Source organism: Bombina bombina, chromosome 5 (assembly GCF_027579735.1).
Source record: "Bombina bombina isolate aBomBom1 chromosome 5, aBomBom1.pri, whole genome shotgun sequence".
In the NCBI taxonomy this organism is placed as follows: domain Eukaryota; kingdom Metazoa; phylum Chordata; class Amphibia; order Anura; family Bombinatoridae; genus Bombina; species Bombina bombina.
The window spans coordinates 706,639,572-706,663,027 of NC_069503.1; the positions used below are offsets into that span (position 1 = coordinate 706,639,572).

At 36.7% G+C, this 23,456-nt stretch overlaps 1 long non-coding RNA gene across 1 annotated transcript in view; it reads left to right on the forward strand.

The window, feature by feature from the left end:
- Window positions 1-13,774, forward strand: part of LOC128659477 (uncharacterized) — a 141,877-nt gene extending 128,103 nt beyond the window's left edge. Inside the window, exon 3 of the long non-coding RNA XR_008402400.1 lies at window positions 13,704-13,774. This is a non-coding gene — a long non-coding RNA (uncharacterized LOC128659477). The remainder of the gene's footprint in view (window positions 1-13,703) is intronic.
- The last annotated feature ends 9,682 nt before the right edge of the window (window positions 13,775-23,456 follow it).

Genomic DNA, 23,456 nt, shown 5'->3' on the forward strand with positions numbered 1-23,456 from the left:
ACAAACACAAGTTAAATATTATTAGCCCCTAATCTGCTGCCCCCAATGTCAATGTCAATTAACCCCTAAACCTAACCCTAAGTCTAATCCTAACACCCACTAACTTTAATATAATTAAAATAAATCTAAATAAAAATTACTATCATTAACTAAATAATTCCTATTTAAAACTAAATACTTATCTGCAAAATAAACCCTAAGCTAGCTACAATATAACTAATAGTTACATTGTAGCTAGCTTAGGTTTTATTTTTATTTCACAGCTAAGTTTGGATTTATTTTAACTAGGTAGACTAGTTAGTAAATAGTTATTAACTATTTACTAGCTACCTAGGTAAAATAAATACAAATTTAACTGTAAAATAAAACCTAACCTGTCTTACACTAACACCTAACATTACACTACAATTAAATCAATTACATGAATTAAATACAATTAACTAAATTACAAAAAAAAAATAAACACTAAATTACACAACATAAAAAAGAAATGATCAAATATTTAAACTAATTACACCTAATCTAATAGCCCTATCAAAATAAAAAAGCACCCCCCAAAATAAAAAAAAACCCAAGCCTAAACAAAACTGCCAATAGCCCTTAAAAGGGTCTTTTGCGGGGCATTGCCCAAAAGAAATCAGCTCTTTTACCTGTAAAAAAAACAACAACCCCCCAACAGTAAAACCCACCACCCACACAACCAAACCCCCCAAATAAAATCCTATCTAAAAAACCTAAGTTCCCCATTGCCCTGAAAAGGGCATTTGGATGGGCATTGTCCTTAAAAGGGCATTTAGCTCTTTTCCATTGCCCAAACCCTAGGCTAAAAATAAAACCCGCAGTATGTAAAAGAGAAGCGCAAAACACCAGATCTCTGTGCCGTATTAAAAACAACTTTAATAAGCCCCTAACATAAAATATAAAACTCACAAGATATATAATATATATGTGCTGTAGTGCATACAATGAGCACCAGATATCCTGTTGTCCTTCGTTTCCTTTTTCCTTTCCAGGAACCACAGGAAGGTCAAATAGTGTCCGTATAGATACAGTGAGATATAGTTCCCAAAAAAACAGTCAAATATATCCAAATGCTATATGCAAGCATAAACTTACTGAGAAAACTTTTGCAGAATCGTTACCCTCGGCCCTCTCGCGCTCTGCATATTAAAACTACAGGGTACAGAAGCCTCACTGGGACACAATTCAGATAGCACTGAATATTTATTGCATTTTTAAAAATAAAACCCACCCAATAAACCCTTAAAATAACCTAACACTAACCCCCGAAGCGCCACTTACAGCTTTTGAAGACCGGACATCCATCCTCATCAAGCCAGGAGAAGTCTTCATCCAAGCGGGCAGAAGTCCTCAACGAAGCTGGGAGAAGTCTTCATCCAAGCGGCAAGAAGTGGTCCTCCAGGCGGGCAGAAGTCTTCATCCAGACGGCATCTTCTATCTTCATCCTTCCGACGTGGAGCGGCTCCATCTTCAAGACATCCGACGCGGAGCATCCTCTTCTGTCAATGGCTACTGAAGAATTAAGGTTCCTTTAAGGGACATCATTCAAGATGGCATCCCTTTAATTCTGATTGGCTGATTAATTCCGATTGGCTGATAGAATTCTATCAACCAATCGGAATTAAAATTGAAAAAATCCTATTGACTGATGCAATCAGCCAATAGGATTGAGCTTCAATCCTATTGGCTGATCCAATCAGCCAATAGGATTGAGCTCGCATTCTATTGGCTGATTGGATCAGCCAATAGGATTGAAGCTCAATCCTATTGGCTGATTGCATCAGCCAATAAGATTTTTTCACCTTTAATTACGATTGGCTGATAGAATTCTATCAGCCAATCGGAATTCAAGGGACTCCATCTTGGATGACATCCCTTAAAGGAACCTTCATTCTTCAGTAGTCGTCGACAGAAGAGGATGCTCCGCGCCAGATGTCTTGAAGATGGAGCCGCTCCGCATCGGAAGGATGAAGATAGAAGATGCCATCTGGAAGAAGACTTCTGCCCGCCTGGAGGACCACTTCTTGCCGCTTGGATGAAGACTTCTCCCGGCTTCGTTGAGGACTACTGCCTGCTTGGATGAAGACTTCTCCCAGCTTGATGAGGATGGATATCGGTCTTCAAAAACGGTAAGTGGATCTTTGGGGGTTAGTGTTAGGTTTTATTTTTAGCTTAGGGTTTGGGCAATGGAAAAGAGCAAAATGTCCCTCTAAGGGCAATGCCCATCCAAATGCCCTTTTCAGAGCAATGGGGAGCTTAGGTTTTTTAGATAGGATTTTATTTGGGGGTTTGGTTGTGTGGATGGTGGGTTTTACTGTTGGGGGTTTGATTGTATTTTTTTTACAGGTAAAAGAGTTGATTTCTTTGGGGCAATGCCCCGCAAAAGGCCCTTTTAAGGGCTATTGGCAGTTTAGTTTAGGCTAGGGTTTTTTTTTATTTTGGGGGGCTTTTTTATTTTGATAGGGCTATTAGATTAGGTGTAATTAGTGTAAATATTTGATAATTTATTTTTTATTTTGTGTAATTTAGTGATTATTTTTTTTGTAATTTAGTTAATTTTATTTAATTAATGTAATTGATTTAATTGTAGTGTAATGTTAGGTGTTAGTGTAAGACAGGTTAGGTTTTATTTTACAGGTAAATTTGTATTTATTTTAACTAGGTAGTTAGTACATAGTTAATAACTATTTACTAACTAGTCTACCTAGTTAAAGTAAATACAAACTTAGCTGTGAAATAAAAATAAAACCTAAGATAGCTACAATATAACTATTAGTTATATTGTAGCTAGGTTAGGTTTTATTTTATAGGTAAGTATTTAGTTTTAAATAGGAATTATTTAGGTATTAATTGTAATTTTTATTTAGATTTATTTTAATTATGTTAAAGTTAGTGGGTGTTAGGGTTAGGGTTACTTTAGGGTTAGGGTTAGATTTAGGGTTAGTTTTAGGGGTTAATAACTTTAGTATAGTGGCAGCAACGTTGGGGGCGGCAGATTAGGGGTTAATAAGTGTAGGAAGGTAGTGTCGACATTGGGGGGGCAGATTAGGGGTTAATAAATGTAATTTAGGTAGTGACGACATTAGGGGCAGCAGATTAGGGGTTAATAAGTGTAGGTAGGTGTCGCTGATGTCGGGGGCAGCAGATTAGGGGTGTTTAGACTTAGGGTTTATGTTAAGGTGTTAGGAGTAAACATAACTTTTATTTCCCCATAGGAATCAATGGGGCTGCGTTACGGAGCTTTACGCTCCTTTATTGCAGGTGTTAGGCTTTTTTTTTAGCTGGCTCTCCCCATTGATGTCTATGGGGAAATCGTGCATGAGTACGTAAAACCAGTTTAAAGCACCGCTGGTATTTGTGTGCAGTATGGTGCTCAACGCAACCATATTGCCGGGTTTTTGCAAACCTGTAATAGCAGCGCTATTAAAGGTGAGCGGTGGAAATAACTTGCAAATTATTACCGAGCCGCTTATAACGCAAAACCCGTAATCTGGCTGATTAGCCTAAGGAGACAGCCCTGGGTAGACTAAGAAACACATTATTTTTAAAATAAAGATTGTTTTCAATTATACACTTGCTGCTTTTTGGACTTTGTACTTTCCGTTTGTTTGTGGATTGGAGTGCTACCTGCCTAGCACTGGAGATCAGTCTGCTGGGCGCTGAGAAACCCCATCCTGCTTATATTGCATCTGGAGGTGCCTTGGATGTCGTAAGTGTGACCTTGAACATCACATTTTATTTTAGCTCCAAACTATACTGGGCTATGTTAGTTCCTTTTTATCCCTATTTAGAACACTTTGGGAATCATCTTGAAGTATCCTGACTTCTGTAGCGGTTTGCCTATACACAGTAAGCTGGACAACTGAGAAGTACCAGCCTGACTTACTAGCACCACTGGGTGTTCCACGCTTGTGAGTAGCCATTTGTCACATCTATATTACTATTTGTTGTGTACCATTTTGGCGCTTCTGTGTTTTCCTTTTTTTCAGAAGTCATGAGGACAACTCATTAGGCTGAGAAGTTTATACGCCGCTTAACACATGGGGCCCAGTTTGCTGTGTTAGCAACACACATTGGGTAGTATTTTATGTTCCTACCAGTAACATACAAAAAAGTATGCTAATACCATTGTATCACTATCCCCAGATAATATAACCCCCTCATATCTGCCAGTAACAGAGCAATGACAATTTTTTATATGCCAGTTACACATAGGTAAGGGTTTTTTAGCCTTTTAGCTAGAATAACAAACTTAAAGTAACTTTTGCACTGGTGACACACAAAAGATTCTTTGTGATCCACTCAGTAATAATAGCGCACAAAATGTATTACAAGTTAAGCGCAATGCTAACGCTACCTCGTGTTTCCATTGCCTGGAAGCATTGCGTTCAGGAGAGTACACTTCCATAGACTCAAAATGGGAGCTATGTTCTCATGCCATGAGAGAAACTAGCACAGTGCAGTGGGTAAGTCACACCACATTGGGCAGGAAATGTAAAATATATATGAATATATATATGTTTATGTGTTAATATGTGTATATACAAATATTAACACATAACTATATATGTATATAAGCATATACATATATATTAACAGTGTAAACACAGTCCCCATAGAAGCAATGTAAATGCACTTTCAGTGCCACATCTCACCACTTTAACCCCTTATAACTGTTTTTTTATTAGAAAATGAATATGCTATTACTTATCATTTTATGAAGGGAACTGTACACTTTATTTGGGGGGCATTTGGCAGACATTTTTTTAATTAACCAGAGGTCTGACCTCTGGTTAATTTTGCTTAGTGCAAAGTGCTACCGCAAGATCATGGTAGCATTAACCAGCCACTTTTAATGGCTAGTTATTTAATGTGTACCCGTAAACGGGTAAATTTGCCTCTTTACGTGTGCACATTAAATTAGCGCTTCACTTGTAATAAGCCCAAAGTAATTGTATAAATTTATCTTTCAGAGGCACAAGAAAAGCAATGATTTATACCCTTTTGTTCAAAAGATTCATATCAGTGATTTTAACCCCCATAGATTTCAGTTGTAAATACAACAAACATTAGATATTATACCCTATTCGGTGCAAATTGATTTAACTTCTTTGTGCACATAAAACACATAGAATACTGGTTTTATTCTTTTAGGTACCAGTAACTCAGACAAACATGATTTAACCCCTTTGTCAAGTAACCAAAATAATCGTACTACATTAGTTTCCAGTAACACATAAAGAGAAATAATTTAATCTCTGTAGGACACTAGCCCACACAGTTTAGATTCCACTCATAGACTGCCAATAACACAGAACAATTATTAAACATCTTTGTGTGAGTAAAAATAGGGTTAGCATGTTCTTCTCTATTCTGCTGTTTTCCTGCAAGCATGGATGGTCAAAGCTTCATACTTTAAATTACACTATACTGTGACATTTGTTTCCCATTCATGTGTCCCCAGCTTCAGTGAATTAAGCATTAAGATAAACAGGTCTACCCTTTCTGTTATTTTTGAAAATTGAAAACGTGTTTTTCTCATTGAAACCACCCTCTTTAATGAAAATGTCAGTACCTAAATACCTGTATTGTACTATTTTTTGGCCAATTTTTAAAAAAAAAGAAAACCTCATTGAGCAAATTCAAAGAAATTGAATCCTCTATAAACAGAAAGTAAAGAAAGATAGGAACAATGAACACATACAACCCTTATAATTTATGGAAACAAATGAACAATTTCAGAATTATATACCAATTAGTGAATATACTCTAAGTTGAGTAGAGAGGTTTCTGAGAGGAAGCATCTCTCTTGAAACGTTTAATAAAATGTAGTTTATAGGAGACTTTTAACTTGAATTACATGGGGGATCTGACAGCTCTACTAAATATAGTGGAAGCCCCTGAAGTTACTCTACAACCTACAATTTCTCTCAGTTTATTGGGACATTTAAACAGAAAAGCAATAATTACAACTGCAACATTTAGGAAATACACATGTAAAATGTGTTTTGTAAATGTTCACAATTGTAAAATATTTGTATATTTTATTATGGTAAAGTAAGAATGAAAATAATCTCAGAACCTTTCACACATGAACAAGCTGTTGGCCTTGGGCATTCTGTTCCCTTTTATTCCAAAGTTCAGGATTTTTTACTTAAACCCATAAACCAGGAAGTGAAACTGTAACTCCAAAGGGAGCTGGGTGGGGGAATTATTTAAACCCCTCGATCTGAACTCCCTAACATCCAGGAAACTCCCAATACAATAATGGTGGGTGTCTTGGGGTTATAATGTTAAAACATAAATATGTAAACATTTTTACAACCTAACAATTTTAATAAAAATATACATTTTTTAACACATATTGTTGTTGAGTTCTCACATAATTTATACATAATATAATCGTATAGTGGTAAAGGTCTGCTGAAAACCCCCCAATATATAATATATGTGGCTTTCTCACTCAAAAATTCCTACAGTGGAGCTTAAATGTGAGCAGCAACTAAAGACTCCAAAACATCTGAGCATCTGGGTGGAATTGCTCAGCAGTTAAAGGATTAATAAAGTTTTGAAGGCATTTTTGTGATGCTGGTTGCCTTAGCAATGGAACTTGTTCAATGAATCAATAACAGTTGCAACAGAAATGCAAATCCATAAATATAATGTAGCTGATCTTGCAACTGGTAGTTGTGATGGCAGATGGGAACATGTTTTATGAATTGTGCATTTTTTTACTTTTGATATTGCAATTAATATTTTGAGTGAAATATTAGTTTCACAAACAAGTTTTATTGAATGTTGGACAATGATTCATGGTAAAAAAAATATATAACATAAAACAGACTAAACAAAACAAATAAATAAAGGAGGGAATTGAGATTTTTTAAAAGCTATTCCTATAAATAGAGAGTATCTGAATGGAGGGATTACTGTATCATCTCCCTTTTTCATTAGTCTTACATTTATGTATTCAAACAATAAAGGGTTTGATTTATGAACGTATTTGTTTAATCAGTGGCTTAGTTAATTTGATTGAAGCCCTGTGTTCTGATATGGATATTCTGCTATCCTATGCCTGTTAATGTTATTTTCCCTGAGGATATGAGGTTTTGAAACAACTGATTTATAGAAAACAAGAGGTTGATTGAGACAGGAGCATAAAAGAAAGACACTGTATGGTGTCAAAAGGGATCTCTGATGGTGATGATAAGTAAGAGAATACTCAACTAAAACAAGAAGCCAACCCACATGATAATTGATATCTGACCTCAGATTACCTTATTAGGGATGTTTTAGTGAATGGAACCTAATCAATCAGTGGGAGTCTAAGTAATCTAAGTAAAGTAGTAAACTTCCCTCAAAAGAATATTAAGAATACTTTCAATACAACAATTTCTGCTTATAAGTATACGTTTGTAATTATAATTTTAGTTTATAATAAATGTGTTAGCTAGTTTGAATGTTATTCATCATTTTATTTATATATTTTTAAATTGTTATTAATATAAATTTGTATTTAAACAGGATGCAATCTTTAAAAAGAAAATGTAAAATATTGTATTTCCCATTTTCTATAAAGACACAGAACAATACAATTAATTTTCATGTTAAATATAGCAATATGCAATTGTAGTACTATTTTTGCGATAACATTAGTGGCCTAGAATGAAGACCAGTAAGCTCATATTGTTTTAGTTTCTAACCTTAGGGTCAACAATGTAAAATGAATTTAAAAACATACACACAATCTACAAACTATGCTAAGGCTCACATAAATCTTAGTATAATGATTTTATTCCTGACAGTTAAATTCATTCTGAGGTTCACATGTTTTGTAATAGCTCTTAAGGGACTCAAAGGGTAACACATTAGTTATACACAGTACTTCAAGAGTTGATTATTATTAATTATGATCCAGTAAATATTCAAAATAAAGGTAAAATCCCCATAATACACAGGAAGTAGGAATAAGTTGGATTCCAGGGTAGTGTGCATATTGATCTTATATCATGTCACACTGTAAATTTGTAGTAATGTATCAAAAATGCAGATATTAAAGGCTAAAAAGCAACTTAAGTTCTTTGTTTTCAGTTTTACTAAGTCAGAGAAATTAGTTACTGGTATTTCACACTTTGACATTAAAAATAGGAGCAATTTTATAAAAAGTAAATAGCAAGGTAGGGAAGTGCACCATATTTATCTGAGTATGTACATTTATGGGTTCATTTATTCATTTTAAAAAAAATGAATCCACCACCAAATGTAGTGAACATAGAAAAATGTCATTGTAATATACAATAATAAATTCAAGAAGCACTCAAAACCATAAATATTACATGATATATCAAGTAGCGTAACCAAAACAAAAGGGAATGGGTGGGAGAAACAAAGTGAGGCAAATAATAAGAAACTAAGGGCCCAATGATGTAAAGCTCTCCTCTCAGACGAGATGATCAAAGAAGTCTCATCAGAACAGCGAGGTCCTTCAAAGAATTTTTCAAACACAAATTTTATATTGAAAGATGTTTATCTAACTATGTAGGGTTTTGTGTGTAAAGAAGAGATTTCTTTATTAAAATATAAGGTCTAAAAGATAATGTGTAATTTCTCCCCATGGTGACACGTTTTTGATCATCAGGCCTGTCACGGATACCAGACAGCTAAGGCTATCCCCCACCCCACTACAACCTCACCCCTGTTGTTTCTCAGTGGTTTTGGGCTCCTCAGAGCAACCACCATCTCTGGAAGCTGTTCTTTTGCTTGTTTTGGCTTGTTTTTGTGTTCAGAGAAGAGTTGGTTTATGACCAGGAAAACCCTCCTAGGCTGGCAGGCTCCTGGAATTCCCGGTCGGCCTCCTCACAACGGATACCCGCCCAACCCCTCTCATGCTGGCCAGGCTCCTGGAACTTCCGGTCGGCCAAAGGACAGCAGAACACCCGCTAACTTTAACCCAGGTCGCTCCAGCAACCATGTGCCCCAGAGCTCCGCTCTTTTTGGGATTAGTAGCCCCTGGAAGTACATGGGGTGGTGGAATTGCCGGAGGGGAGCTCCTTTAGGAACCAGGGGTTTTGGACACCCCTAACCTCATAACTTCAATGGAATGTAACTCCGGTCCCCACACTGTGGAATCTGGGGACCGAGAGCTTTAAAATGACACCCTGGAAGTGCCACCGCTCTACCGGGATCACCCCGAAACCGCCACCCATATGTACTGGGATTATGTGGGACTGTGGCTCCTATGGAGGTGCCGGGCTGTCTGGAGGGGCGGGAATGGCGGTAAAATAGTGGGATTGTCCAGGGTCTAATCAAGATGAGCTGTCTGTATAAAAGGAGTGTATGTTTTCAATAAAATCAGTTCCTGTTTAACCTGAATGCTAGTGTGTCTAGTTATTTAGGTGAGCTCCAGCTAAAATCACTTTCCTGAGCTACATAGCAGCCTGTTCCAGGCAGAGAAAGGATCCTCAGGCAGAGCTAACCAGCCTGGGTAGCTGGAGTCTGCCACAGGGTGGGACCCTGGGTACTGATGCTGTCGGGCATCAGGGGTGGCTACAGGCTGTGGTCACTTGCCAGCTACATAGCTGCAGTCGGCAGGGAGGAAGCAGGACCCCTTTTGGTGGAGCTACCCAGTCGGGGTAGTCGGGGGTATCCATCACATTTAGGCCCTATATCTCTAAGTGCACAATCAATGTAGTCAATAAAGGACAGACCTAAAGGTACTGGGTATTGGGTTATATCTCTGGTCAATTATTTTTATTTTTACATAAAAAGAATCAGTAGGTATTCAGTTCTGCTCAATTGAAAAGTTTATACTGTGTTGAAAATACCTTTATAAGTTACATTATAAATGTATTGAAAGGATAAAATGAGAGAGTAATAAAATAATGAATCTCTTTTGTATTTCCCTCTCTAATAATTGTGAAATACAAACCAAATAAATGGTACGTTGATGATCTTTCAATGGGACTTGTGTTTTTAATAGTGCAGCTCTCTGTGTGCAATAATAGGAGGCCTGCAGGAGGGAGGGAATGCTCAACCTTGGTGCTCCAGAGGTTTGGAACTACATTTCCCATGAAGCCAGACGCTGAGCATCATCTGGCTAAGTATCATGGGAAATGTAGTTCCAAAACCTCAGGAGCACCAAGGTTGAGCACCCCTGCTCTAAAGATAAAACTCATTAATGTCTAGATTACAAATGGAGCACAATCAATAGTGCAGATTTAGTTATCTTGCACTTAGTATCACAAAAGAATAATTTACAATCGGTTATTACAAGTGGATTTAAAACATTTACCCAGAGCATCTCAGCATGGTTGAAAATTTTTTTATTGTGCCTTTAAGTGGTGAGTTAAGTGTATTTGAGCGCAAGACAAAATTCCACTGTAAAATTCAGAGTTTTTTGAGATCTTAAGTAAACTATTATTATAATAGTTATTAATAGTATGGCAGAAACTACACGCAGAACTCCTTCACTTGCGCATGATTGGTTTAGCACACCTTTGGCTAAAAGTATCATTAGCTTAGCGTTCAAATGATATATGAAACAAATGTTTCATTCATGTGCAGTATATGCTAATGAAAATACTGTGAGCTAATAGGACGATTTTGGCAATCTATGTGATGTCATAAAAGAAACTCTTGAAAATTGACAGAATGTCTGATAAAAGAAGAATACATGAGAAATTTGTAGTCTTACCCACATTAGCAATTTAATCTGTGGGACACCCCCAGCTGATAACTGAGTCATCCAGAATTTATTACCCTCATAGTTGGGGTTTTTTTGTTTTTTTTTTTGTTCTTTTACACTTTGTATCCCAAAAAACTGTATATTTGCATGGTGATGCACCTATGAGTAGAATGTGAGTTAAAGGGACATAAAACAAGTTGGGATAGGGGGTGGAGCCAACAGCCCAACATGGAAGTCGTGTTGGAGTGAGCTCCGTGTGATTTGATGCAACAAGCAGCTTCAGAATAGAGACCACAGCTCGCAAGTAAAGAAATTGGTGTTGGGGAACCCTTTTAACACCCCTGAGGCAAGATTCAGAACAAAACGGAGCAGGAAAAATGCTAAACTTACAGCTGTGCAGGTACTGGAATCTGAGCTGCGCCATAACACCCGGAGCCGCTAGAGGCCCACGTGGCCTTCCGGAACAGCAGTGTACCGCAACACACAGGCCAGTACTAACAGTCTCCTCTATTTACCGACCACAGATGCAGCTAAAGCCACTCACAGCCTCCACAAAACTACACCTAGGCTTAGTGATACCTCAGAGGGCGCATACGTATAGCGGTTTACACCAACCGCATTAATAGCCACTAGGAGCATATACAGGCGCATCAGGGAACAGGGGAAAAGCCTTGCAGGGACATATAGTAACAACAAGTGCTCTTTTGCGACTGTAATCACCAGCCCACTAAGCTTCATTGACCTTTTGCCACTCATTCATATCCGGAATAAGAACAAGGACTATAAGCCTTCCTCTTCTCCCGCATAGTGCTCACAACAGAGGACTTATCAGTGGTACTATAGGTATATTTATTTATTACTGTTGGTGCATACTAACATCGGAGCCAATGTATACCTCAACATGTAAGCTAGGAGAGCCTCTAAATCAATTAAGGGTTCCAAAAACTCTTAAAGCTCACAAGGCCCTAATCTAGCTATGAAAGACTACTTTAAAACACTTGAGACGATACCATCTGACCATATGGGCACACAAGATGAGGGAAGTGACTCAGAAGACTCAGAGGGCACTCAGTACAAAATTCGCCATCTAGACCCTTAACTAAAGCAGACCTAAGCTCATTACCTACCAAAGAGGACTTTGCAGCCCTAATGACACATGTCAGCCAGCTTATCAAAGAAGGATTAAAGGAGGTGAGGAAGGACCTGAATGAGTTAAGCAACAGAGTTGAAAACTTGGAGGAAGGGTCTGATTATATCAATAATGAATACGAGATTATGTCAAGACAACTACAACAGCAAAGTACCACTATTGATGACCTGCAAACTCACGTCGAAGACCTTGATAACAGGGTCAGAAGACATAATCTCCGCATACGCAGTATCCCAGAAAACATCCTTCACCAGCAATTAAATGATTATTAACAGAGGCTATTTAAACATCTTGCTGACCCAGAAGTAATCTCAGACATGCCACTTGACAGAGCACACAGAGCACTTCACCCTCCATCAAAAGATTCAGATCCGCCAAGGGATGTCATCTTTGCAGTTCAAATATATGTGGATTTGAGTCCAATAACCCTGGCTAAAAGAAGGGAAGCCAGGTACCTTACACAGCACCTCCAAAATTTGAAAATACAGTATAGATGGGGCTTTCCCTTTTGCCTCAAAGTCACCAGAGGATCTTAAGCTCATGTCTACAGAACGCCAGAGGATCTAGACACCTTTTGCAAAGGTCTAAACATCTCCCCGCCGGATCTTCCTAAACTGAATGACTATTCTCACCACAGTACAGATTTGGTCAATACTCATCCTAAACCACAATGGCTGAATTGGACAAAAGTTAGCAAGAAAAGAAATAGGAATACCTGCGACTCATCACAGATCCCTGCTCCTTCTCCACCTTCTTCACCATCGCCTACATGAGTCATCCTTTCTGGAAGATCGGATTGACTCTCTCTACATACTATTTGGTGCAGTATGAAATGTACTCTTACTAGGGCATAGACACTTAGTACTATGGGTATGATCAGCTTATGAAGTAGTCACTGAGCATTTATTTCTAGTTGCTCTATTAGCTAAATGTTTATAATCTTAGACCTTATAATACAGGTTCAATATGATAAGGTAAGTCCAAGTTACGTCCTTACCCGATGTTTATTCGTTAGTTATAGAATTTGCTACAATATCTGGATAATAGCTAACCAGGATTAACTATGATGTAAACAAGCTGATCCTATTGTTATCTGAGCAACATTACAACAGTCTTCCAATTTAGGTTGCAAATTCAAATCCACAACATATGCATGTGCTTAGCTTATTAGTTTTGTTGTTTTTCTTTTTCTTATGTCAGACATGCCTTGTAAATGTTCTGTAATACGCGAGTTTATAGTATATATTTAACAGACTGGAATCAGATAAGTGTGACCCAAGCCTTTGCCCTCCCTCCTTCTTAAAACAGTTAGACATGGGTCATTCTCAGAAGGATAATATAATATAGTATAATTTAGTATAAGTGAGTACACTGTCATGATCTTTAGGCTAATATATATATATATCACTCACTATAGCTAGATCACCAAGATATATATTCAGATAAGGCTCCACCCCTTTAAACGGGTTCCAAAGCTTAGTTACACTTGCTCTCCATGCTGTCACCACAACTCATGGAAAGAGGTTTTTACTTTTCTCTCCCTAAACATATTAAGTAATGTCCCCGACACCACCATTAAGGCAATGGTCTCCTATAGAATCTTTTAAATTGTTCTATTGTTGCATTGAATATAGCTCTATATCCCTAGAGTTTCTTTCCCCTATAACCTGTTTTGAATTTATACTCATATACCATGATGTTACTACGTAGTTTTTTTCTCTTCTTTCCTTTTAATGCTAAATTTGATGTTTACCATATTGTTTTTAACCCAATAATATCAAGGTCACTGCTTTACACATGCCAATCACTGTTTGGGTTAATTTTTGTGTTTTTCTTATTTTTTTTCAGAATGCCGGCTCCCAATTTCTCATCTCTACTTCTTCTTCCCCCATACTACCTCCTATCATGCCTATCCCCCCACCAGGTCTCAGGTCTACAAGTAAGTACCCCTCAGAGGGACATAATCTCATACACCTTCACTCTACAACACACTGGACATGTGGTGTGATATCCCGTAATGCTAAGAATATTCCACCATATCTTTGTCATGAGCCTCCCTAGTGTGAAAGTCCTATCGCAAAATGTAAAGGGTCTCAATTCTCCGACTAAGCGCTCTATAGCTCTAAATTGGTTTCGCAGACAGGGAGGAGATGTGATTTTTATGCAAGAAACACACTTTCACTTTTTAGCGGCCCCTGCGTGCTCCTCCAGTTCATATCCAGTGGGATACTTTGCTCACAATAAAACCAAGACAAACGGTGTAGGCATACTACTGCATAGACGACTACCTTTCTCTTTGAGTTCTAGACACCAGGACGAGGAACGCAGACTTCTCATATTGACAGGTACTTTATACAATCAACTGGTTACCCTAGTTAATGTATATGCCCTGAATAAATGCCAAGCAAAATTTTTCAGGAAGGTCCTAGATATACTTACTCCTATAGCAACAGGCTTTGTGATACTAGCAAGTGACCCTCACTGGACTGCTCACACGGGCGCAGTTATATCCCTCCCTCAACATTACACTCTATCCAGAAAAAACTGCAAGGCCTTTCCTTAGTGGACATTTGGAGACTCCAGCATCCTCAGACACGAGCATATACCTTTTATTCCCACCCTCAGAAATCCTCATCCAGGATTGACTATATCTTTCTAGATCAGAACCACTTACACCTCGCAGAACACTTGTACATAACTCCTACGTCCTGGTCAAATCACTCTACAGTTACCATAGAAATTTCCTGGCCCACTGCCCCGGTATCCCAATATTGCTGGAGACTGGATGACTCGCTCCTTAAAAATGTACAATTGACAGAAAAGATCACTCGTTCACTTGCAGTCTACTTCCTCCTTAATAATAATAGTGAAACAAAACCCCACATTGTGTGGGACACACATAAAGCGGTTATTAGAGGTGACTTCCTTAAATATAAAGCAAATCTAGTTAAACTAAGAAGACGTGAGTTTGACTCTCTAACAAAAAAATGAAACAAACTAGAAATAGATTTCTCCTAGTCCCCCCTCAACACATCATTAAGGAACAAACTGACAAAAGCTAGAAACGACCTTAATGACTACCTTAATAAAGAAGCACTAAAGCATGCCTTTTTCCCACGGAAGCTCTACTTCACCGAGGGGAACAAAGTGGGCACTCTACTAGCCCGGGCATTATGCCAAAGAATGCTTAACTCCTTTATTCACAAAATTTCTACTCCAGAGTCCACGGATGTCCATGATAGTAGAGGCATTGCTGGAGTTTTTTGCACTTTTTTTAAGACCTTGTATCATCTCCCCCCTTTTGACAAAAGCCTAGTTAAATTCGCAATGCGAATCTCTCGACTCTATCCAAGGAAGAAACAACTCAATTAGATGCTCCTATAGAATTGTCGGAAATTCTTTCAGCTATAGAATCCCTCCCAAATCACAAGAGCCCAGGACCAGACGGACTATCCAACTCCTATTATAAAACCTTTAAGCACGTGTTAGCCCCTCACTTAGCTGCATTGTTTAAGTCAGTAGATGATAGTAACTCCTTTTCCAGAGATATGCTATCTGCAAACATTGCTTTAATTCATAAACAGGACAAACCACCAAACTTACCAGGTAGCTATCGTCCTATTTCTTTAATTAATACAGACGCAAACATTTTTATTAAAATCATATCCACTAGGATCAATAAATTCTTACCACAACTCATTCATGTAGATCAGACAGGCTTTATTCCGCGTCGGGAGGCTAGGGACAATACCATACGAACGTTACACCTAATAGATTATGTATTCACGTCTAAAATTGACTTGGTCCTGGTCTCCACCGATGCGGAGAAAGCATTCGACAGATTAAATTGGATTTATTTACACTCGACTCTGACAGGATTTGGTTTTGGAAAAACAACCATTAACAGAATTTTTAGCTTGTATAGTGACCCGTCCGCTAAGATTAAAGTTAATAATACCCTATCAGCCCCTTTATGGATCCACAATGGGACATGACAGGGATGCCCACTCTCCCCATTGCTGTTTACAATGGCAATGGAACCACTAGCAGCACACATCAGACAAAACAAGGATATTAAAGGTATAGCAATAGGACCTAGTGAATACAAAATTAGTCTATATGCAGATGACATTTTACTGACCCTGACTGACCCTACCATCTCAATCTCGCATCTCCTAAAGGAGTTCCATCAATTTGGGAGGTTATCACATTTTCATATAAATGACCAAAAATCTAATATACTCAATATTAATATGAAGCCAAAACTGTTTGCAGCTTTGTCTGAGGTCTGCCCATTCCGGCTATGTAGAGACCAGATAAAATATCTAGGTATTACCCTTACCCCCAAGACCAACTCACTCTTTAGTGCTAACTATCTTCCACTAATTAAAAAAATTCAATCAGGCAGTCAAAATTGGCAGTCTAAACCATTTGCATGGTGGGGCAGAATGCAAGTAGTAAGGATGTCCATCTTGCCTCGCATCCTGTATATATTACAGACAGTTCCAATCAGCCTCCCTCAAACATACATAGCTCAGCTCCAATCACTTCTCAATATATTCATCTGGGGAGGTAGAAGAACTAGGGTGGCAAGGCACACTCTATACCGTCCAAAAGCGATGGGTGGCCTGGCTGTTCCATGTATAGCTCAATATTATCAGGCAGGAACTTTGCAGCGTGTGCTGGATTGGCATTCGGGACACCTAGATAAAGCATGGATATCCTTGGACTCAAACTTGCTTCAGACTACACAAATTGGCCCCCTTTGTTGGCTTCCATCTGCTTAGAGACCATTAGCAGTGAAAGTATTGCCCTTATATAAACATATCCTTCACACATGGGACAACATTTTAACACGTATACCGGGAATCTCATTACCCTTTTCTCCTATGTCCCCGATCTTTCAAAACACAGAATTATTACAAAACATGCACACAACAGACAGGTATACTCGACTTTCCGAACTAGGTTCTTCTTCTCCAATCTGCGAGTTCCTTCACTTGGGTAACCTAAAACCCGCTCAAGACCTTTCAAACATACTACAGGGCACTTTCACACATTGGCTCAAGCATTCTCAACTTAGACACTTGCTGGCTACTTCACCCCATAAGCAATCTCTCCTTCACCCTCTCACACACTTTGAATCTATATGTAGACATGGGAAGGCCCTAAAAGGTACTTTGGCTGTGTCCAAGAGAATTTTAGACAATTGTTTATATAAACAGCTACCCAACTCCATTCAGAGCTGGGCGAATGAGTTAGACTTAGAACTCTCTGATGAGACATGGGAACAATTATACCTATATACCCATAAATCATCTACCTCCACTCAAATTCTGGAGATGAACTATAAAATCATCTCCAGATGGTACTTAACACCGGTGATACTGAAAAGTATTTACCCTAAATCCTCCCCTATGTGTTGGAGGGGCTGCGGGGCTCTTGGTACCATGACGCATACCTGGTGGTCGTGCCCTAGGTTGCAACCTTTCTGGATAGCACTACAGCAATTTATAGCTCCATTATTTAATGTTTCATTCAAACTTACTCCATTGATGGTGTTATTTAATGATAAACCTAAACACTCTTGTAAACTACGATCACATCTCCTCCAGATATGCTTAAACGGAGCGAAATCACTGATAGCTAGATTCTGGAAGACTGATACGATACCCAAAATTGAGACTTGGAAGACTCGAACTCAAGAGCTAATGCAATTAGAGGAATACTACTATTTTAAAAATGATAAACTCTCCCATTACCACAATGTCAAATTTTATTGGGAAACCATAAATCCACCTAGACCATAACATCGCAATTCATGCCTACCCCACACCCCTCCTTTCCATTCCCCCTCCTCTCCCCCTATTATCTTTCCCTCTTTTTAGATCTTTCCTCCCTCATCACCTCCTCCTCAGCACCTTATATGCTCTTCACCGGGCAATTCTGTATTGCCGCTTCAGTTGAGGCAGAAGCACACTCTTTCTTATACTTTTTTTTTTTTTTTCTCTTTTGTTTTTGTTGCTATCTTTAATATTATTATGTTTCACAAGTATGTACAGCCTAGCAGTTCTCCATTGGGAGATTATCTGTAACTGTAATGATGATTATGCTATTGTCATGCTATTGTTATGTCTTACTTCATCTTATCAACGAAAATGTTTAATAAAAGCTAATATTTAAAAAAAAAAAAAAACAAGTTGGGATAGAGACAAAATATAATAATATGCACTTTAATTACTTTACTTGCAAATTTATACTGCAGTGCCTCACCATTAACCCTTTCTTTTTTGTTTCTGAATTGAAAAGCTCTAACTCCCACCACACATTTCCTTCTATGGCTATATCTATATCTATTGTTGTTTTGGTAGAATGCAAAAGTGAATAGGGATTATCTGCTGGAGCATACCTAGAAGCTGTGAACTTAGTTGAAATATAATGCCTGTTTCTAAACACTGATACGGGTGGGTGGAGTTGGCTGTTGTAATTAATTTAGCTTATTTTTAAAATGATTTTAAAATACTTGCCAGCAATTTTTTATGCAAACTATTTTTTAAATAATTAGCCCTTTTATGATATGCACAGATCTCAACCTGTTTTATGTCCCTTTAATGTGAGTTAATGATATTTATTCTGTACCTCAACTTGCATATCAAAACAATTTAATATTCCCTTGAGATGTAAAAATTCAAATTATGTTAGCTGTGTTTTCTTAAAATTTCTGCAAATGACCTAAATCAGCCATTGGGTTGTAGCATTATAAGGTAAAACTAGGTTACAGAATTAGATTTTTAGCATTTCTAGGGAGCGTAGGACAAGCAATATTTTAAAACAAAAACACAAGATATTTATTTTCCCATAAACAAATATATGCCTTTTATAAAGACTATGGGCTCCATTTACCAAGCAGCGATTACTGCTTTTGAGGCCTGTCGTTTCAGGCTTTCCTGAAATGATAGTTAAGTAGCAGCAGTTTTAAGACCAATTGGGATGATTGACAGCCCCAACTAGCAACCGACTGCCAGTGAACAGAGGAGCAGTGCTTGTGCAATGTTAAATGCAGACTGTGTATGCTGTCTGCTCCCAGCGTGGTCCAACGGACATGATTCGCGCTAGCAAATCATCTCCGCCTGACTAGTAGTAAATGGAGTACTATGGCTGTGTTTACATATGTGCCGATAATGAATTATCAGTGACCATTAAGCATGTATTTACTACTGACATCTACCTTTAAAATCAATGGGCGCTGATAAACCCAATTGTTCTGTCTCACAAAAGGAAACAGTAAGACACAAACATGGAGAAAATTGTATAAAATGTATTAAAAACATTGTGGTGTATAATGAGAGAGGTGCACAGGCAAAAAAATGTTTATGTGTCTAAAACATTTCAGATTTTTCCCAAAGTTCAGTTTGGCCAAATTTTATTCATGTGAGCATTAGATACAGCGTAATATTTATTTTGGAACATATAACTTGCTGTTTAAAATTGAGTCAATGACTAGCTCACAGAGGCACAAAGGTTACACAACTACACATTCCAATTGCTCTAGTCAAAGTAATTGAAAATGGCTAAGCTTCAACTAGTCTCCCACCTGCTTATGATATGTTAAGGCTTGACTGGACAAGTCTGTAGTGCCAAAAATCTACATTTAGTGGTAATACTAAGGCAGGATTGGATAGGAGACAATGGTCACATGAATGTTCAGATTCCCTGTATATTGTTACAAAGTCTAGAGATGTGCATTTGTTTAGTTATGAATGCACATTTGATACAAAAAATTGATATTTGTTTAATTTTCACAAAATAAATATTCAAATAAATGCACCAACAAAATTGAAAGACAATGAAATAATAATGACAACATTTGTCAATATTCATTTGTTTTCTTTAAATTACCTTTAAGGGGTTAAATATTTGCCTCCAGCACAACTGAGAGCTACGCTAACTAATAGATGCTGATAATGGGCCTCTGAATGTCTAAGTAGATATTCCATTTAAAATCAGCAGTTTCCAGCTACAATAGTCATTTACAACATTAACAATGTCTGCACTGTATTTCTGATTAATTTTGAATGCCAGTGTACATATATGCAAATATAAATACACTTTTCAGCACTTTCCATTTAAATACCTTGAAACCTGAAAAATAATTTGTATTTAATTATGAATATAAATATTTTAGATTCCAATGTTCTTTACTTAGTAGAGAATGGTTGTATTTTTAAATAGAACAACCTGGACCTAAACACTAAAAAAACTAAAGAAATTATTATTGATTTTAGGAAATCAAATCGATGTCTACAATTGCCCATTCATATAAATGGAACTGTACCAAGTTTCAAGTTTCTGGGCACACACATCTCTGAGGATTTGACTTGGTCTTTGAACACCTCAACTTTAGTGAAAAAAGCACAACAACGTCTCTATTTTTTAAGAACACTGAAAAAAGTTAATTTATCTATTCAGATTTTAATTAATTTTTATCGCTGTACTATTGAGAGTATTCTCACCAACTGTATTACAGTATGGTATGGAAACTGTACTAATTCTGATCGCAAAGCTCTGCAACGGGTTGTTAAAACCGCCCAGTATATCATAGGTGCTCAGTTACCTACCATTGAAGATCTTCAAAGCAGACGTAGTCTTTTAAAGGCCTATCGAATTATTCATGATCCCTTCCATGTTAGCAACAGACTATTTGCCCTTTTACCATCTGGGAGACGTTATAGAAGCTTAAAAGGAAAAACTGCTAGATTACGGAATAGTTTTTTTCCCAAGAGCCATTACTCTGCTAAATAATAACTTTTAAAAATCTCTCCTATGCTCATAGCCTTTTTTAATTTTTTATCCTTCTGATGATTAGATCTTTTTATTATATTGAAGAAAGTGCTAAATTAATGGTTTTAATTTAATTTATTGATTATCCTGTTAATGGTTCTTTTTCACCTCACTTTATATTCACATAACACATGTATTATATAAATACACATATGATTCATATAAAACACTCATGATTCACATCACATATATAATGCAAATGTACACATATGTGTGCAAGATGACTAATTTTTTATTATATTTTTTTTTACACATATATATACTTTTTTGTATGGAACTGATTTTTTTTGCACTTGCACTTTATTACACTTACATTGTACTTACTTTTGTGGTATAGAAATTTTCTGCACAAGTCACTTGAATTTTTTGCTATCTATTAGTTTTTACCATTATAGTGCTATCTGTGTATAGGATTGGTTAGATTTTCAAATATAATTTCGTTGTCTCTGTTTTCCTACTTTGTACAATGACAATAAAACGAATCTAATCTAATCTAATCTAATAGATATATATAGATATAGATATATATATTTTACAAAAAATTATCTGATATAAAAAGAAGCAAACATTTAAAAATAAAGAGAACATTTTTGCTATGTAAAAAACACTGGAATGTAAAATATTCATAACTACCTATGGCTTTAGCACAGTTTGTCTAATGCCATGTTGGGTTAGTGCTTGAGTGATAAGTGTTTTTTTTTTTTACAATGCACTCTATAAAAGTTGATGGAAGAAGAAGTTAGCAAGCATTGGACTTTCGCTTGAGTGCTACCTTTTTACTTTTAACTTGAATACACGCGCTAACCCGTGCACATTAAAATTTGACTTTGAGCACAGTTAGCGTGCGATCCAAAATATTCATTAGCGCACCATTTGCAATCTGTCTGTTCTTTGGAAAGATCTTATTCACCAACAAACAAGAGGGAAGGAAAATAGTTAAAGGGATAGTAAACCCAAATATTTTCGTTCATGGATCAGATAGAGCATGCATTTTTTAGCAACTTTCTAATTGACTCCTATTATCAATTTTTCTTTGTTCTCATGGTATCTTTATTTAAAAAAGCAGGAATGAATGCTTTGGAGCTGGACTGTTTTTGGTTCAGTACCCTGGATAGGGCTTGCTGATTGGTGGCTACATTTAGCCATCTAATCAGCAAGAGCAACCCAGGTTCTTAAAGGGACACTGAACACAATTTTTTCTTTTGTGATTCAGATAGAGCATGACATTTTAAGCAACTTTCTTATTTACTCCTAGTATCAAAATGTCTTCATTCTCTTGGTATCTTTATTTGAAATCAAGAAAGTAAGTTTAGATGCTGGCCAATTTTTGTTCTTGCTAATTGGTGGATAAATTCATCCACCAATAAAAAAGTGTTGTCCAGAGGCCTGAACCAAATAAAAAGCTTAGATGCCTTCTTTTTCAAATAAAGATAGCAAGAAAACAAAGAAAAATTGAAAAAATAGAAAGTTGCTCAAAATTGCATGCTCTATCTGAATCACGAAAAATAAATTTGGGTTCAGTGTCCCTTTAACCTAAATGGGCCAGCTCCAAAGCTTTTCTTTTCTGCTTTTTCAAATAAACATACCAAGAGAACAAAGAAAAATGAAAAATAGGAGTAAGAAAGTTGCTTAAAATGTAATGCTATATCTGAATCATGAAAGAAAATATTTGGGTTTACATTTGCTGATAGAAAACCTGTTTTTTGTAAATTACAATCACTAAATGTGAGTTTTAAATAAAAATACATTTTTTGAAGTATAGGTTTGCTGAAAACTATTTCTAGATATTGCTATTGTTATTTCTATTGTATCTTGTATCCTACAGATCTCATTAGTGGTACACAACATCACGTATATAGCTATTAAATTCAAATACATATGTAAATGCCTAAAACACCCAGTAAAGATGTCGCTATACAATAGTGATGGTTAGATGCTAACATGTTGAAAAGGTCCCATTTTGCTCTTATCACCTACCAAGTTTGAGTAACATGAGCTGGTAAAACATAATGCATATATATGTAAACTATGTGTAAAACAAAGCAGAAGTGGAATTTTGTGAAGTAATATTTTTATCGGTTTACACATTTCTCGATTATCAGCAACTACGTAAATGCGGCATATGTTTAAATAGTATATTGGCTTTCTATTTCTTTAGTTGCATGGTAGTATGGCTTCTAGAACTACATTTAGGATAGATTGTGAAAAGCTGAAAAATCATTATCATTGTCTCCTGAAGTAAAAATAACTAACTTTCACTGGTATAATATAAATAGATCTACAGAGTTGTGAGAGATAACTAATTATGCCATGTTAGGCAAAGTTACAGATATTGCCATATGGTAAAGTAGTCAGGTTTCATTGTAGTAGTATTTATAAGAAATTATTCAAAAATATTGTCTTCATATGATGCCATTCTTGTAATTCAACAGCTGTGTCTAGAGTAGAGTTATGCTGATAAAAAACACACATTAATGGAAATATTTCTTGCCATAGAAACATTTTCAGCTAAAAACTGCATTGACCTGGGAAAAAAAAGCCAATGTGAGCAAAAATAAATGCCATCCAAATTGAATATTGATTTGTTTTTCTTAATAAAGCCAACTATGCTTAAACATAACTAATAAATTCAGGTTTGCACGTCAGGGATATTTCATATTTGCATATTGGCTAATACAAAAACAATAATGACTGAAGGTCAGTTTTGTTTTTTTGTTGTATTTACAAAATAGAAAACAATGCTTTCCTTAACATTTTCAA